This window comes from Stegodyphus dumicola, chromosome 4 (assembly GCF_044657685.1).
Source record: "Stegodyphus dumicola isolate Sdum_Otavi_A_Nest chromosome 4, ASM4465768v1".
NCBI lineage: Eukaryota > Metazoa > Arthropoda > Arachnida > Araneae > Eresidae > Stegodyphus > Stegodyphus dumicola.
Window position 1 is genome coordinate 140,632,674 of NC_140771.1, and position 16,735 is coordinate 140,649,408.

At 33.1% G+C, this 16,735-nt stretch overlaps 1 protein-coding gene and 1 long non-coding RNA gene across 5 annotated transcripts in view; one reads left to right on the top strand and one right to left on the bottom strand.

The window, feature by feature from the left end:
• LOC118180950 (uncharacterized) overlaps positions 1–16,735 on the top strand; it is an 833,338-nt gene that overhangs the window by 476,539 nt on the left and 340,064 nt on the right. The gene's annotated exons all lie outside the window — the stretch shown is intronic.
• On the bottom strand, positions 535–15,863 carry LOC118187486 (uncharacterized). The gene is made up of 3 exons (XR_004757956.2): positions 15,706–15,863; positions 13,859–13,963; positions 535–1,002 (listed from the first exon to the last, which is right to left on the bottom strand). It is a non-coding gene; the product is annotated as an uncharacterized LOC118187486 (long non-coding RNA).

Consider the following 16,735-nt stretch of genomic DNA (forward strand, 5'->3'; position numbering starts at 1 on the left):
AACTGTGCTTGGAAACTGGCCAAAGGATTTTCCGGAAAATTGCCAGTGAGATCCTACGCTAACAATAAATACACGTGTTAGCACAGCGTTTTGTTGCATGAGTAAATCTAAACTCATATTTATATCGCTTTTTAAAGTCTAAATTTCAATTGCGTACCTAAATACTGCATGCTTTGTCAACCTATATTATTAAGTCACTCTCAAACAATTTTAGAGGCAAGTTACTTTAGTAACGTATTTAAAGTAGCTTATAACTATGATTTTTGTGATGCCTGTTCGTTTTTTTATCCACTAGATCAGATCAGGTATACGTATCGGTATTTACCCCCCTGACGGTCGTTGAAATTCTAAAGGGGGTCGATAGCCTAATATGTGCTGGTAAATATCGGCAAAATCAAGATCCCATTGATTTCAAAAAGTTATTAATAAAAGCTTATAATGATTTGTTAATTCATATAACGCTGCATCATGTAGTAAGGAAGAAATCATAAAATAAATATAGGGATAAAAACACATTAAGATGATTTCAGATATTTTACTTTTCTTAAGTACATAAATTTTATATGTGATAAGTGCAATATAAAAAAGTTAAAAGCGAGAAAACAAGAAAAATAAAAGAATGCAAAACTAGACTAGGCGACCCAGAAGATGCAGTGGTTAAAGGAGCCTACTGCGGTACCGAAGGGCCCGGGTTTGAACCCTGGAGAAGGCATGGATCTTCGTAAATGTATACCATTTTTGCGGCATGAAGGCACTCTAAATACATGGCGAACCGAAAGTTCTCTCGAGTGGTTGTTAGTAGAGAAACAGGCGTGGAAGACTCTCGGGCTTGTCCCTCCGGGGCTTTTCATCAAAACTGAGGGCGAAACTGAACAAAGTAGTTCTGCCACTTGTATGGTGCTCAAGGCTCTTGCCAACAACAGGCGCAATCTTGATGTCCTTGTGGGCTTGTTCTGATGTTCCTGTCAGACAATTGGGATAACTCCCAACGCAACAACAAAACTAGAATGGAAAACAAGAAACAGATTAATTATTTTGAACCAGGTGACTTCAAAATTAAATTAAGCAATTTAAGATTACAGTTTAGATTAAGTACTTAAGTTTATAGTTTTAAAAGGGGAAAAAAACCCCAAAGATCCGACTTTTTGAAACTCGAATTAGTTCAAGGTCTGTAGGATTCGTGGATTGTAAAGATTGCAGAATTCGCAGCCTTGTATCAACAAAATGTGTTTTAATTACTCTAGAACAATAGAAACAATAAGAATTTATTTTGCAGCTACATCATGAATTAAATCTTGAAATATTTCAAAACTCCACGAAACCTGCCTATAAATGAATATCCTATGCGGGTTATTAAAAAAGTTATATATTATTTTTGCAAAATCCTATGATATCATATGTAAAATCATATCCTGTAATACCGACATAACTTTTTGTTTAGCTTTAATGTTCTGTTTTAGCTTATGAACTTTATGATTAGATGTATATATCTAGAAATAAAACTTCAAGAATGAAACCTCTAGCTACATATTTTGAATGTCAGAACGAATTTTGAATGTCACAGAAACAAAATCATTGTTGATTTTGTCAAAGAGAAACTAGGACATTGCCAATAAAGAAAAAAAAAAAAAAAAAACGTGTATCGTAAAGTTTAGTTTTTGGCTGTAAGAAAATAGCAACAAAAGTTTTCTTCTAGCTTCCCCTTACCGTTGATGATCTGTCAATGCTTATCTGGCTCCGTAGAGAAGAACTTACAAATAAAAGTTATACCCTATCGACAAAAAAAGTTATACCCTATCGGCAAAATTCACTCTCCCAAGTAAACAAACAAACAAACAAAAAAAATCCTTAAAATCCTATATATACTCTTTTTAACCCAGAAATCTGTCGTTTTTCACATGTTCAGTGAAGCCTCTTTAATCTCCCTTCCTCTTCAGCTGTTATAAGATCCTTTCCCCGATCAAATATTACATAGATCTTAATACGCTTTAAAAATTTATCAAATACACTAAGTTACTATACAGTGATAGAGCCGTATAATATGTAGTTTAAAAATATATACCGCATTTTCTTTTCCAGATTTTCTAGAAATAAACATTTGGTAGAAAATAGGCGTGTCAATGTAAATTTTGATAAAAAATAACCTTCGATTGGCATAAATTTTACAATATAGATAACGAAGGTGACTGACATACGTTCCAAGAGGAAGATACGTTCCACGAGGAAGGCGACTGGCATACGTTCCGTGAAGACGATTGGTCCTGAAAGAGCATAAATATTCTGCATTATGTTTTGGCGGATCAAGGAATTTTGAAGAAAAAGCGATCTATGTTCGTTGGCCTCTAAATCGATTTAGTTTGATATAAAATCCATATTAATCTAAAGCGAAGGACAAAGCGAAAAATATGACTTTTGCATTTTTTACTTGCCAGGGTCTGAAGACTGGAGCTCATTATTTATTCTCTCTATATAAAATACGTATATTCATACTCTGCTGGCCTTTAAAATTGCAACACCATGAACGAAAATAAATACAAAAAAGATATTTATTGTACGGAAACAGTATGGCAAGAAGGCAAAATGATTAAATTTGTAAGCTGTTTGGAGGTTTATAGGGCTGCGAAATTAGTAAAAACAGATGCCACCCCTGTCAGTTACCCGTACCTGTCAGTTACCTGTACAGTTTACTTAGAAGGTTTAAGAAAAATCCTGAAATTTATGGCAAGTATTCAAGGGTAATTGAAGATTATCTAAATAAAGGAATAGCTGAAAAGGCTCCGAAGAATTCCGAAGAAAACATCTATTATTTGCCACACCATTGTGTAATCAGAGAAGATCACGATTCTACAAAATTAAGGGTCGTATTTGATGCTTCTTCGCATATTCATGACAGTCTATCTTTAAATGATTGCTTACATTCAGGACCAAATTTAAACCCTGAATTATTAGATTTTCTAATTAAATTTCGTCTACACAAAATACCATTTGCTGCAGATATCGAAGCAGCTTTTCTACAAATTCTGTTGAAGCCTGAGGACAGAAATGCAGTAAGATTTCTTTGGACTTCAAAGGAAAAGGAGCAACCGACGATTTTAAAAATGAAGCGTGTAATATTCGGAGCAACCTGTAGCCCCTTTGTACTAGCAGCAACTATAAAGCATCACGCAAGAAAGTTGAAGGCACAATATTCGAAGATCTGTCAGCTTCTTGAAGAACATTTTTACGTAGATGATTTGATTCATGGTACAGATGATGAAGAAGAAGCTGCAGAAATTTATGAAGATGTGAAAAGGATTATGATGCTTGCTAGTTTCAATATGAGAAAGTGGAGGAGCAATACCGCCCAATTACATGCGATTTGGAATGCAGCTGAAAATACGAAGTTTTATGGAGACAGAATGAATAGCACTTTGTTAGGATATATCTGGAATCATGAAGCAGATAAACTGAAATTTCGAATCAAAGATGAATTACTCAAGGATCCGGCTGAGGAAATAAGAAAAAGGAAGATTCTTCAAGTTGCGGGCGAACTATACGATCCTATCGGTTTCATATCTCCCTTTATTGTTGCAGCTAAAATGATGATGCAAGAATGTTGGCAAAGAGGATACCAATGGGATGCACCACTTGATCAAGAATTGCAGAACCGATTTAAAACCTGGTATAATGAAATTCTTAAATTAAAAAATGTTGAAATTCCAAGACATTGTTTCAACAATCTGTCAAAAGGTAATCTGTCGAATATTCAATTGCACTGTTTTACAGATAGTAGCGAAAAGGGATATGGTGCCGTTGTATATTTGAGATACAATGAAAATGAGTTAACAAAGACATCATTTGTTATGTCCAAAGCAAGAGTTGCTCCCATAAAAAGGGTTACGTTACCTCAACTGGAGCTTTTAGGAGCAGTCATGGGAGCTCGACTCATCACATACATTCGACATTCGTTGAAAAACATAGAAGGGAAGATTTATATATGGACAGATTCAGAAATTGTACTACATTGTGTCAAGGCTCATCCGACAAAATGGAAACAATTTGTACGAAGTAGGTGTTTAGAAATCCAAGAGAAAACTGATCCAGATTGGTGGTATTATTGTCTCAGCCATGAGAATCCTTCGGACTTATTGACGAGAGGGCAGAAGGTAGAAACCCTTTCAAAAAATGAACTGTGGTGGTATGACCCACCTTGGCTTGTCAAAGATAACAACGTTTGGCCCAGATCTTCGAGAAATTGTAATGAAGATGATAAAATAACAAATTCTGAGAAACGAAAAGGAAAGATGCAAGAAATCTTAACAGCAAACTGTATTGTTGAAAGCAGCGAACCTATCATTCCTATCGAGAACTTCAGTGACATAAAGAAAGTATACAGAATAACATCTTATGTTTTCAGATTTATCAATAATGTCAAAAACCCAAAACTAAGAAGAATTGGACCTGTCAAGGCTGAAGAGATGAGTGAAGCAGAGAATTTCTGGATCGAGAAAACTCAGGAAGAAAATTTTAGAGAAGAAATAAGGAAATTAAAGATGAAACAAAGCATACATAGCTCGAAAATATTTACATTAAATCCATTTGTAGACTCAAATGGAATACTCGGAGGTAGGCTTCAAAATGCTGGGTTAAGCTATAATCAAACATACCCAGCAATACTACCTGAGAAGTCTCATTTCACAGATCATAACATTAAAGAATGTCACGAAACGCAAGGACACGCTGGTGTAGCTGAAACCAGAACTCAAATTAGGGAAAAATTTTGGATACTTAAAGGTCGACAGCGTGTAAAGCGTAATATTAACAAGTGTGTGATTTGCTACAGATTTCAAGTTAAGCCACTAAGTTAAGATATCGCTTCTTTACCAACCGAAAGAATAACAGAGGCAAATCCCTTCGAAGTTGTAGGACTTGATTTTTCTGGTCCTATGAGTACAAAGGATGAAACTCGGAAAGCTTGTATTGCTCTGTATACATGCGCTGTAACCAGAGCAGTGCATCTGGAACTAGTGTCTAGCCAAACATCAAACAATTTTCTTCTGTCCTTTAGAATATTTTGTTCAAGAAGAAGAGCATGTCGAATAATATATTCAGACAATGCAAAAACCTTCAAAAGAGCAGACAAGTATTTACAAAAACTATGGAATACCATCAAGGACACAGAAGTTCAAAATTATTTTGGTAATAAAGGTACTGAGTGGAAATTCAATGTAGAGAAACCGGCTTGGTGGGGCTTTTTCTGGGAAAGGCTTGTTAGATCTATCAAGTCATGTTTGAAGAAAATACTCATGAAGGCTTCACTTAAATTTGAAGAGTTGGAAACAGTTTTAATTGAAATTGAGGCGACATTGAATTCACGTCCACTGACGTATGTTAATAGTAAAGTTGGAGAACCAGAACCGCTGACGCCAGCTTATTTTCTAGTTGAACGAAGACAGCCATCCTTACCATCTGGCAAAATTCTTGAACCTAAATCAACTAAAGAAAATTTAACAAGACGATATAAATACCAGCTAAGGTTATTAGAAGAGTTTTGGAAAAGATGGAAAAGAGAATACTTACTTGAAATTAGAAACGTAAAACAAATTCAGAGAGGTAATGCCCTAACAGATCTTTTGAAAGGCTCTGTAGTTCTAGTACATGAAGAAAAATTACCAGATTATTATGGAAGATGGGAGTTGTACATGAGTGTCATCCAGGACAAGATGGGAAAATAAGGGTTTGCACTGTCCGTTTAGCTAATGGAACTCATCTTCGTCGTCCTGTGCAGTTATTGTACCCATTAAAAATGACTTGAACTCTTTGAACTGAATACAATGAACTTAAATTGCGAACACTGCATCTATGAACACTTAAACTTGTAGAACATTAAAAACATTTAGTGTTTAAGATAACTTCATAATCCAATCCTTTGATGAACCAAGAGTTCATCGAGGGGGAGGATGTTACAGTATATGTAGCTGGCTACGAGAGGGCGCAGCGTTTTTTACTTTTAGCTTGTTATATTTTTCTTACCGCATTGCGGATTTTTGAGATAGATGTAGTGGCAACCCGAGAAACATGTTGAACGTTCTAATGTAAGCAGACAATTGTTGTACATAGCTGTAAATAAAGCTTCTGTGTAATAAAAACGAAAAGGAATTCCGAGCGTTCCTGTGGATATTCATCAGGAAAGGTAAGCAAAATTTCACTTATCTATGTTGTTAAATGTAAATAATAAGAATAAGAAAGAAGATCATAAGTTGCAACATACCGTTGCAAAAATTCGAAGAATTCTAAATTGTCATTCTGTTTGTAACTTAATAGTTTCAGCCTTTAATTTTGATACTGAAGTGCAGTAATAAACTGAAATCTATAATTAGTAGACCATGCGTCCACACTACCAGGATTAAGAGATTTATTTCGAAAGCATGTTGCTAACGATATTAAGGGTTGAAATTTAGAAATCAAATAAGTATCATGCACTTTTTAAAATGTTTTCAGTGATACAACTGGAGATCTCTTCATGTCCATCTGATAAATTCTTAAGCCCCTTCACTGAATATTTTTAATACTTCACTGAATACTTTTTTCGATACATTTTCTAATAATTTGCAATAAACACTATCTTTATTGAGAAATTCTTCTCCACAGGATTTGTATCATGAAATTGTATATAAAAGAGTAATACTTCTAGACAGTAATACACTTTAATCCACTGCAGGCCTACATTTTCTTTTTCGTTCTTTCTCTCTCTTTTTAACGCAGCGATTCTTCTTGGAAATATCAGATACCAACCTTAGTTAACCATTAAAGGTACTTTAGCTATTTCTTTTGCAGAATAATTTATTTCATTTCATAATAATGGATGAACAAATGTTTTTCCAAATATATTTTTCAGAGTTCCTCAGTTTCAATAATGTTCAGGTCAAGAGATTGTGCAGGACATGGAAGACGTTCAAGCGCACTTCAAATCATTTTGCCACTACTTTTAGTGTATCAGCTTGTGTACTGTTGTCCTGATACACGGTATACAAAGTATCTGGGTATAACGTTTGAGTAAATATGTGGACTTCGCTCATCCATAAACTTTGACTGCCAAGAATAATAAGTGTTCACAGACCCTTCCACGATATTGCTGTTCAAATTGTCACTAGTCCTCTTCCATGCTTTACTCTGCGGACGAGAGGACACATGTCACACGATTCTGAAAGATCTGTTCTCAGATATTCTCTTTCGAAACTAGGAAAGGCAGTGAAAGTAGGCTCATTTTTAAACAAAGACATTTTGCATTGTGTATTTCCCCCTGTTGTGCGCTTTTGACGCCACTAAAACTGGCTTTTAATATAGAGGATGTTTATCAATGTATTTTTTAGTTGTTTGATTTTGAATGTTTACCGTATCAAGGCCCTCACTGGGTACGTTTTGTAGAAATCAATGGGTTCAGAAGAATGACAAGTTGTACAATAATTTGAGTATTTACTGTTTCATATTTTTAGCCAAAACTTTTTAATGCTTGTAGAGACGTTAGGATTTTTTTGGAAGCAGGCAAGATGAAAAATTAGCAACGCCTTCGCCGGAAATCGAACCACGGACCTCTCAATTACGCGCTGAGCTTGCAGACCACTACACCACAAGGGCTCGCTAAGGGGGCGGGAGAAATACCTGATATACTCCCCCTTTTAAAGGGCGACTGGGGGTTTTAGGGGACCCAATCGTCAAATTCTGGGTGAAGAAAATCATCATCCACCACCCCTTTAGTTCGGGCGCCACTGTAGAGGCATTAGGAATTTTTTGTAAGCAGGCAAGTTGAAAAATTAGCAACGCCCTCGCCGGGAACCGAGCTACGGACCTCTCAATTACGCGCTGAGCGTGCAGACCACTGCACCACGGAGGCTCGTTAAGAAGGCTTGGAGAAATACCTTATATGCTTTTTCGAGTAACTTCTTACCTCACCACGTATTCCTACTGTGAACGTTGTTTTGTTTTCTAGGGGTACATTTATGAACGTGAATAACTGGCTGTCAATGCATCGAGAAGATCTTCTGCATTCAAGCAGTCAGGCAAGCATCAACAATTTGTTCTCCATAGAACTCTGATATGGCCTCAATTTATGTTTTCTAATTTTCAATATTTGAAGTCAGTATCTTTAATACTGCTAAAAATTTAACCTTCAACTTGCTTCTGTTGACAAAATTCAAATCATTTAAGAGTCTTGATCGGAAATGTATTCGTTAGTTTGAAAGAAGTACATTCGGTACCTATGAAGAGCTATTATGTTCATGTATTTCCGTTTAATTGTCGAAGCTTTTTTATTAGCGCCATTTAGATTATTAATTACTTATCGTTTCTGTTACGGATGGCTATTTCTATGATGTTTTATCTGTTTTCTGATCTACATATTCGTTCATCTCTAACTTTATCTTTGAGATTTATTGGCGCTTTTTGAAAATTGTATTATTCATCCCAAAATTTGTGTTGAGAGCAAACCTAATCTCCCATATGTATGCTCATCTGAATGTTATAAGCGCAAGTTAGGAAAACACGCATAGTGAAACACGTGTAAAAGTAACCCAATTGTCTCTGAGGATATTTTTGAATTGCTATTTCCTTGATTAAAATTCTGATGTTTCTTCCCCATTCTCTGATTTTAAAATGCGATTTTGGCGCGATGTAGTATTTGAAAGCAATTTTAAACAATTGGGAATAACGTAATTCATACATCATTGAAAAAGCTAAATTCTTCCCATTTTTCTATCTGCTTTTCTTCTAGCTGCTGTATTAAATTATAATCACAGAGTGCCTTCTTGTTATCCTAGATATTACATATTTTTGACTCTTTTAGTTTTATCGGGAAACTCTCGGTCTTTTATCTTTTTTTCCGACAAATCATCCAATCTATGAATTTTCAGCTTTTACCCTCTCATTTCTTCGTTACCAAAGCAGCATCGTCTTTTCGACCCTAAAACCAGAAAATGCATTCGAATGGTGACATGACCGACCAAGACATTAAGCGAAATAGAACGTGAAAGCAGGTTTCTCATCAAAAATATCGAATCTGCATACATGGTTAAATCGAAACGATGTGAAGGGGATAGTAAACCTAACCGATATGAAGAGAAGAGATTGTTTATTCCATGTATTCCACAGTATTTTAAATATTCATTTTAATTAATTAATTAATTTTATTATTTAGTATTAGCCGTTCATTTTATTTTCATTTTCTTTAAAAGTACTTTGAAAAATAAAAGCTTTGATTTTCCTATTCAGTGTTTTCTCGGTATGAGTGCTTAAGAAAATTACAAAATGAAATTAAATTAGCCAAAAGAACCTAAAATCTAGAACGTCCAAATAAATATTAATATATTTTACTTCAGAATTCCATTGTAAATACTAAAGTAGTATAAATCATGCTTTATAAATTTGGTTAAAGTCAATTTGCTGTTCTCTTAAAATCGCGTCTCCGCAGAGCGTAAGAATCTCTCGAATTCTCCCAGCTTTCCCGCAAAAATCTTCCTATTTTTCAGACTTCAAAGTTGGCAAGTCGTAATAATACGACTTTCATTTCCATTACTCTCAAAATAAGAGTATGTGCCTTAATAAGCGTAATAAAAGTTTTAAGGAATCAACTTTCTGAATATTTTGATGGTTTTGATGAAAGATTACAAAAAAATTTAAAAAGGCACTTTTTCCCTGAAATCCTAAAAGTGCTAAAAACTGAAGCTCAACATCATAACAGAGAATGCTTTTAAGATGAAAAAATAAACCGGTTAAATTCTATATCCCGAGGTGTCTAGAGATACTGATTTCCTTCTGACGAAGGCATATTGTTCTGGTACAATGCAAAATGTTGTATCAGTTTTATTTTTATTCAGTGGTGGTTCCCTTCCAATTTATTTTGATTAAAACGGATAACAGTAATAAGCTCTCGAGTGATGACGCAGTTACACTATGCATATTTCTCTGAAAGGGCTGCTCAAAATAGATTTTGGCAAATATTTCACGAACATAATTCCTACACGTGTTATGTTCGACAAAAAGAAACAGTAAGAAGCCTTGCCAAAATCGGAAAGAAGAATGTAGTGACATAAAAATCATACGAAAATGTGTTTCCGTATTCTTGTCCCTTTTAGGTTTTACTTTAGTCTTAATTATTAATTATTAATTAAGACTGCTATTAATGTTATTTAAGAAAGTTAATTTAAAATTTATTAAATTAAAGCTATGTTTAAGCAGAATGTATTTAGAACGTAAATTTGGAAGAGCATAGGTTTTGTATTCTTTACTGTTTATCTTAAGAATAAACAAAAGATTCTTTGCTGGACACGTAATATGTGGTGTTAGAGATATTTTTACTAATAATATCACTGTAGGCATTTTAGTTTGTATTAGACAAACGCAATATTAAAAAAATAAAGATCTAAATAATTAAGAAGTTCACTGAAAACTTTTAAATTGCTCAGTTTGTTAAGAAAATAAAAATTAATTAAGTTTGAAAGAAAATAAAAAAAAATCTGAAATCTTTCATGTTATATATTACGCTCAAAGGGGCGTTTTTTAAACTTTTCATGTGTTATCTTTATTTATTAAATATCATGCTCTTCGCACTTAAATCATAAAATTAAATTCAACAGCAATATCGCAAAATAATTTTAAAATGAGCATATCTTTTAATTTTCGATTACATAGTCTCGCGCGCTGGAGATAAAAATGTTCTTCTTTTCTGTACAGTGTTGCATTGCTTGGTTTGAAGTCGTCGAGTTTGTTAACTGAAAATTCTTTAAAATTTTACAAAATATAAAATAGTTAATAAAACATATTCCACATTCCAAATTTGGGTTTCCCAGATGCCCACATTGGAGTGTATACTTATACAATGTTTTAATAATTTATTTCCTAAACAGTATTGATTAATTGATTATATTATCTCCTAAGTTTAATTAAAGTAGAATTATTTTAAAAGTGTGAATCCATACTGGTAAGTTATATTTTGAAAGATGTTTTGAAGTAATTTGAAAAAAAAAAAAATGTTAATAATGTTTTAACGGGGACTGGAGTTAAATCTTCATGAAGAATAAAATTTCAATTGTAAAAGGAAAAATTAAAAACATGTAATCATTGTCATTGATCGGAAATTAGTTGACTTTTCAAGGGGAACAAACCAACTCCCGTTCAATGAACAATAATTGATAAAAATACGTAAATACGGAAGTGTTTCGTCTTTACTCGAGTTATAAGTTAAAGCCAAACCGGCAATTCTAGTCAGGCCAAATATTTCCGCGAATAGAAGGAATTATGAACCAATGCTGATACTCAAAGAACTTATTCTTATGAAGCATTTTAGTCAATTCAATTTGGAGTAAAAATCAATTACTGTAGAGAAATCCTAATTAACCCGAGTAACCGTTCCCGACACTTTCATGTTTATGCATTTGAGTACTATATTATTTGTAAAAATTAAACATTGGAAATTGTCATTATGAAATCGAATTCAAAGTAAAGTTGAAATAAACATAGAAGATTACAAAATAAGATAAATAATGCAAACTTTGTAAAAACAAATCAAAGACAATATAAAAATAATATAAAAAATAATATAAATAAGAACAGTGAATGTACATGAAGATATAAAGGCCAGAAAAGGTATTAAGTAACTTACATTCTTTCTAGTGGGGGAGTTGGCAAAGTGTTCTCTTCGTGTCTGACTCATAAGTGTAGGGTGTCCGAAAATTCTTAGCGGCAGTTGGGCTTTGAATAATATCAGTCGGTAAGACTTGGGTGAAGTAATTTATGGTAGTGGGTGGGACTTGGAATTCTTGAGGGATGTATTATGTGGAGTTCTTATCTGAGTGAGACTGTCTGTTAAGATTTTTTTTTTTTTTTGAAAATACTAGTGAATGGAAATTAATTAATTTCTGGCTAATTGTCGTGTCGCAATGATTAAGAATTTAAGAAAGGAAAAAGGAATTTTCACTGTCCAAGAGCTATTAGACAGACTAAAGGCATGAAATAGGCCCATTTTTTTAGTAACAGTATAAGTCTGAAGACAATTATCTTTTTACAATATATATAATTGAGTAATTACACTATATACAAATCCTTCAACTGACAGTCATCCAACTTATACCGCCTTCTCAGGTTTAGGAACAAATTATCATATCCCTATCAGTTAAATGATTTAATACACTTCTACTTCTTACGTTCTACTTATACACTTCTACTTCTTATGTTCTACTTATACACTTCTACTTCTTATGTTCTACTTATACACTTCTACTTCTTATGTTCTACTTATACAATATTTGATGTCTCTAGATAACGTTATTTGTTCATAGTGCGAGAAACATACATACGTACATTAATGCGTATTTCTTCATTATTTCATTTCTTTAAATATAATGCAGGGCTGTATTATTTGGTGGCAACAATTTAGAAAATGAAACGCCGTTTATAATGAAATGCTAAAACGAAATTAATAGCCCCTCTGGGCTAACACCCTTTGGGCTAATAAATTATAAATTTTACTTTTGCGGAACGGCAACACTTTGAGAACTGGTTATGCGAGAGGCTTGTAGACGACAAATACTTCATCATCCACCCAGTGGCAAGATCTGCCAAAAAGAATGAATGATATATTCACATAGTTTTGTTGTAATTGCTCAAATGGTTTGTAAACACTCCGCTAACTTTAATATTTTGAGCTTTGTAGTTTTATACTCATAAAGGAAGAAAGAGAAGTGCATTTAAGGAAAAGATATATTTTAGAATATGGCATAACATTAACTCTACCTCGACTATGTGATGGTTTTTCACTTTTTCAGTACTATTCCTGTTTTATTAGGATTTCTATAAACTTTCCCAGTATTAATAATACAGTATGTTTTACATGGAAGTGATTTTCGTTCCTCTTCTTTACTTCGTGGAAAGAGTAATTATATTTCTAGTCTATCAATATGTAGCAGTTCGAAGCCTTTTTCACATTCTATGCTTCTTTCATACTCTGTGGCAACAGAATGATAAGAAGAGAGTTATAAAACGATATAAAAGCAGTATAAAGCAAATATCGAAAAACCATTTATACGATATTCAGTTTCAGAAATTTATTAATAAATCTTAGGTGGCGTGCATTAGTAAAATTACGTAAAAAATACATGCAATATTCAAATCAAAATTTATATTAAATATGTGCATAAAATACGCAAAAATAAAAAAAAAAAGTGGCTAAAAATAGTAGAAATATAGTAAAATAGCACATAGTTCCTTTATTTTTATTTATTTACAATAGATGTAAATGACATATGAAAACTAGGTTTAGTTTTTGTTTGGAAACTGTGTTTTTATTCATAGTAGATATTATGTATAATTTTCGCATATTTCAAGGCTTTAGGTATATTTCTGCTAAACATTTACATGTATTTTCCATCCACGTGAATTTTTTTAAATGTTTTTACTTCTACTATAAAAACTGCTGTTATATTTTCATATTAACTCTCTGTGATTTCGTAAAATAATTACGTAAATTTTGTAAGGGCGAATTCTCAAGAGCACAGACATGAAATAAAACGTTACTTATTTGGTATCAGAAATTCAAATATTTAAATACCTACAACACAAATTATAATTAATATCCAGTTACTGCGTCTTCTACTCTGCGCATTAAAAAAAACACAAACTACTGTTTTGAAAAATATCGACGCACAGTAGAACGTCTGAGGGATTGACCTTTTTGACGACTGCCGCAAATATTGATAATACTTTATAAATTTTGTTAGTTGGTTAGCATTTAACAGACCATCAGTTTAGCACAATAAAAATTTAACATTTTCTTGTTGAATGGGAGAAAGGATTATTCTTTTAGAGGTTTTGCTGTGATTACAAGTACCTCTCTAAGATTTCTTCGTTAGATGGAGATGAGGCTGTCGGTAATTCGGAAAGATTCCCGAAGCGCCAGCAGTCGTAAGTCCATCCTTCACCTGGATATCGATGCCTTAAAAACGGATGAAGCATTAATCATAATTCTAAAATTTGTGCAACAATAAACAATACAGTCATTTGAAAAAAAATATTTAATTATGCTAAGATATATCTATATATACAAGCCAAGCGCCATTTTTTGAGCTCTTAACACGATTCACGAGGTTTCCGGCCCCCTCCGATAATAGGAGACGAGTTACAGATAACGAAAATCACTTCCCACAACTCTTCGCTCCCCCCTACCTACGTCATCCAAAAATAAGATGCTTAAAGTTAGCAGCCATTTTACTACATGTTTTCAGAGGGACAGCTTTACATCGCCAAGGTCAGTTTTTTGTTTCTTTTGTTACAACTTTTTCTTGGTCTTAGCAAGACCCACTGAGTTGTTCTTTTCTCAATTTTTTTTTTTTTTTTAAATTTTATATTGATTATTAACTACAGGTTTTCTTACAGTTTTATAAAATCTACAATTTAAAAATTAAATTGTTAATCTTCAAGCTTGCAGGCCCAGCCCGAATGTACTTGTATTTTTAGGACTAATAGCTCATCGCTATTTATTTTCGTTTTGATTTTAATTTTAGACTAGATTTAGAAAGTTTGATTTTGATTTACATATTTTAACACCTTAATGTGTCTTTCTAAGCGGACGCGTCGGGAAATTGGAACAGAGAATTGAGACTATTAAAATTTCCAAGACACTTTGTCAAAAAATTTTTAGCGTAAAAGTTTCAATTGTCTGTTTCGGCGAAACGCGTAATGGGGTTAGCTTGATTCGACGTTCAAACAATGAAATTTCCCTTGAAAAGCCTGTATGGATATCGAATTGGGCTAATTTACCATTTTCCGCTTACTTTTTAACTTTTTCTGTTATTTAATTTTATTGTATTTATGTTTTACATGTCTAATGATTTGCTTTTCATGTGTATTGATTTTTGAAAACGTCTTTAACCTTTTGGAGCGGCAGCTCTTGGTAACTTTTAGGCGAGCTTTCTACAATTTTTATTTTTTACTTATTTTGCAGCATATTGCGCAAGATGTTTTCTTGACCAAAATTGTTTTTACTGCTTGCTTGATAAATTATATATATATATATATATATATGTACGAAAAATAAAGAATACGTAAAAGATTAAATTAGCAGCTTCGGTATTCTAAAAATAGCAACCTCTATTTGCACTGCTTCATTTGGAGAAAAATCTATGCCATATGATTCTTGCGTAATTCTGGTGATGTAAATTGAACTAAAACTCAAGCAGCGAATAATAATTTTACAGCAATATTAACTATCCAATCAAAACGTTTTGAGAACCAAAACTAACTCAGTCTGAATAAGATTTCACCCTGAAAATGATGTACTTGTTTTCCACGCTTTGGCCTAGCTAGACTGCTGGTGCTTTCTTGCTACAAAATTATCAAAAATGCAAGCTTTTTGGAACAGGCACATTTAATGTGCTGACTTGTGTGTAGCTGTAACATGTTGTTGAAAATAAAACTGAAGAATTAATCTACCTTTGCCTCCAATTTCCTAGTTATTATGGCTCAACACTTCTACGCCATCAAAATTCCAGCTCCTGAATATATTACATACATACAGATATGTCTTAGTATCATTAAATATTTATGATGTTTATATATAATAAATAAATTTAAAAGATAAGTTAATGGTAAACGTATTAAACTAGGCCAAACATGATGAAATTTCAAATAGTGCCGGAAACTTTGTGCTTGTCGGCGACGGTACATTTAGATCTTTACCTGAGCGTCATGAAGCTTGCATTCTTTATTGTATAAACTGGAATTCAAAGGGGTGCCGGGCACTCCTTTTGCTTTGGGGAGCCAAAAACCGGCTTTCAAAAAGGTACCGGCAACTTGGTGGAAGTTGGCCGCGCACCATTCCTCTCCTGGGTTTTATCACTTCAGGTATCTGAATAATCTAGCGAAGAATAAAAAAAAAATAAAGGTAAATTTTGAGGGAAGGTAATTCTGTATTAAAGCAGCAAATCTCTCGCGGATAGAAAAAGTCTGATTTCATTTTGTAATCAACACATTAAAGTATATTGGAATCGGCATAACTCGCACATTTAACAAAATATTATTAAAGTGACGTGTGATAATATTAACTGCTCAGTAATATACAGGAAACTTGAAACATCAATAAATACCGAGCATAATTTTTAATGTTAATTTTCAGAAAAATGCCATTAGAAACAAAAACTAAATATATATGTAGTGCATTCCGTAAGCTACCATTTTCTTCAAGACATGATCAATATTTCAGCTTGTAGAAATGGGGTAGTGAAGCTAACGCAAGTGATCGTCTTCTCTAATTTGTTCAGTGGGTAGAGGTAGATATTACGTGTGGTGTTTTTTTTTTTTTTTTTTTTCTTTTTTTTTCCTTTGCTTTCCAGTGACTAATCTGAACATTCTAAGCACGCCAATGGTAGGTGTGGCCACTCTATTCCCCTTTTTTTTTTTTACTGTTTTTAATTCTTTGTGATCGATAAATGGATTGAACAGGTAATGGCAGCAGATCACAAAAAAAAAAAAGGAATGTACTTATATTGGATTTCTATTGAAAGCAATTGCTTGATTTATGCTACATGTGCATCACTAAATTAACAACGAAAGTTTTTTTCCCTCTATCTAAAAATCTGCATTTAAGATATTTATTTTTATTATCGTATAAGAAAATCATTATCATATATAATTTGCTTTGTACTTTATATTTTGATATTTATCGTCCATTGTGACGTAATGAAAAAATGTGATGTGTACACCACATGAC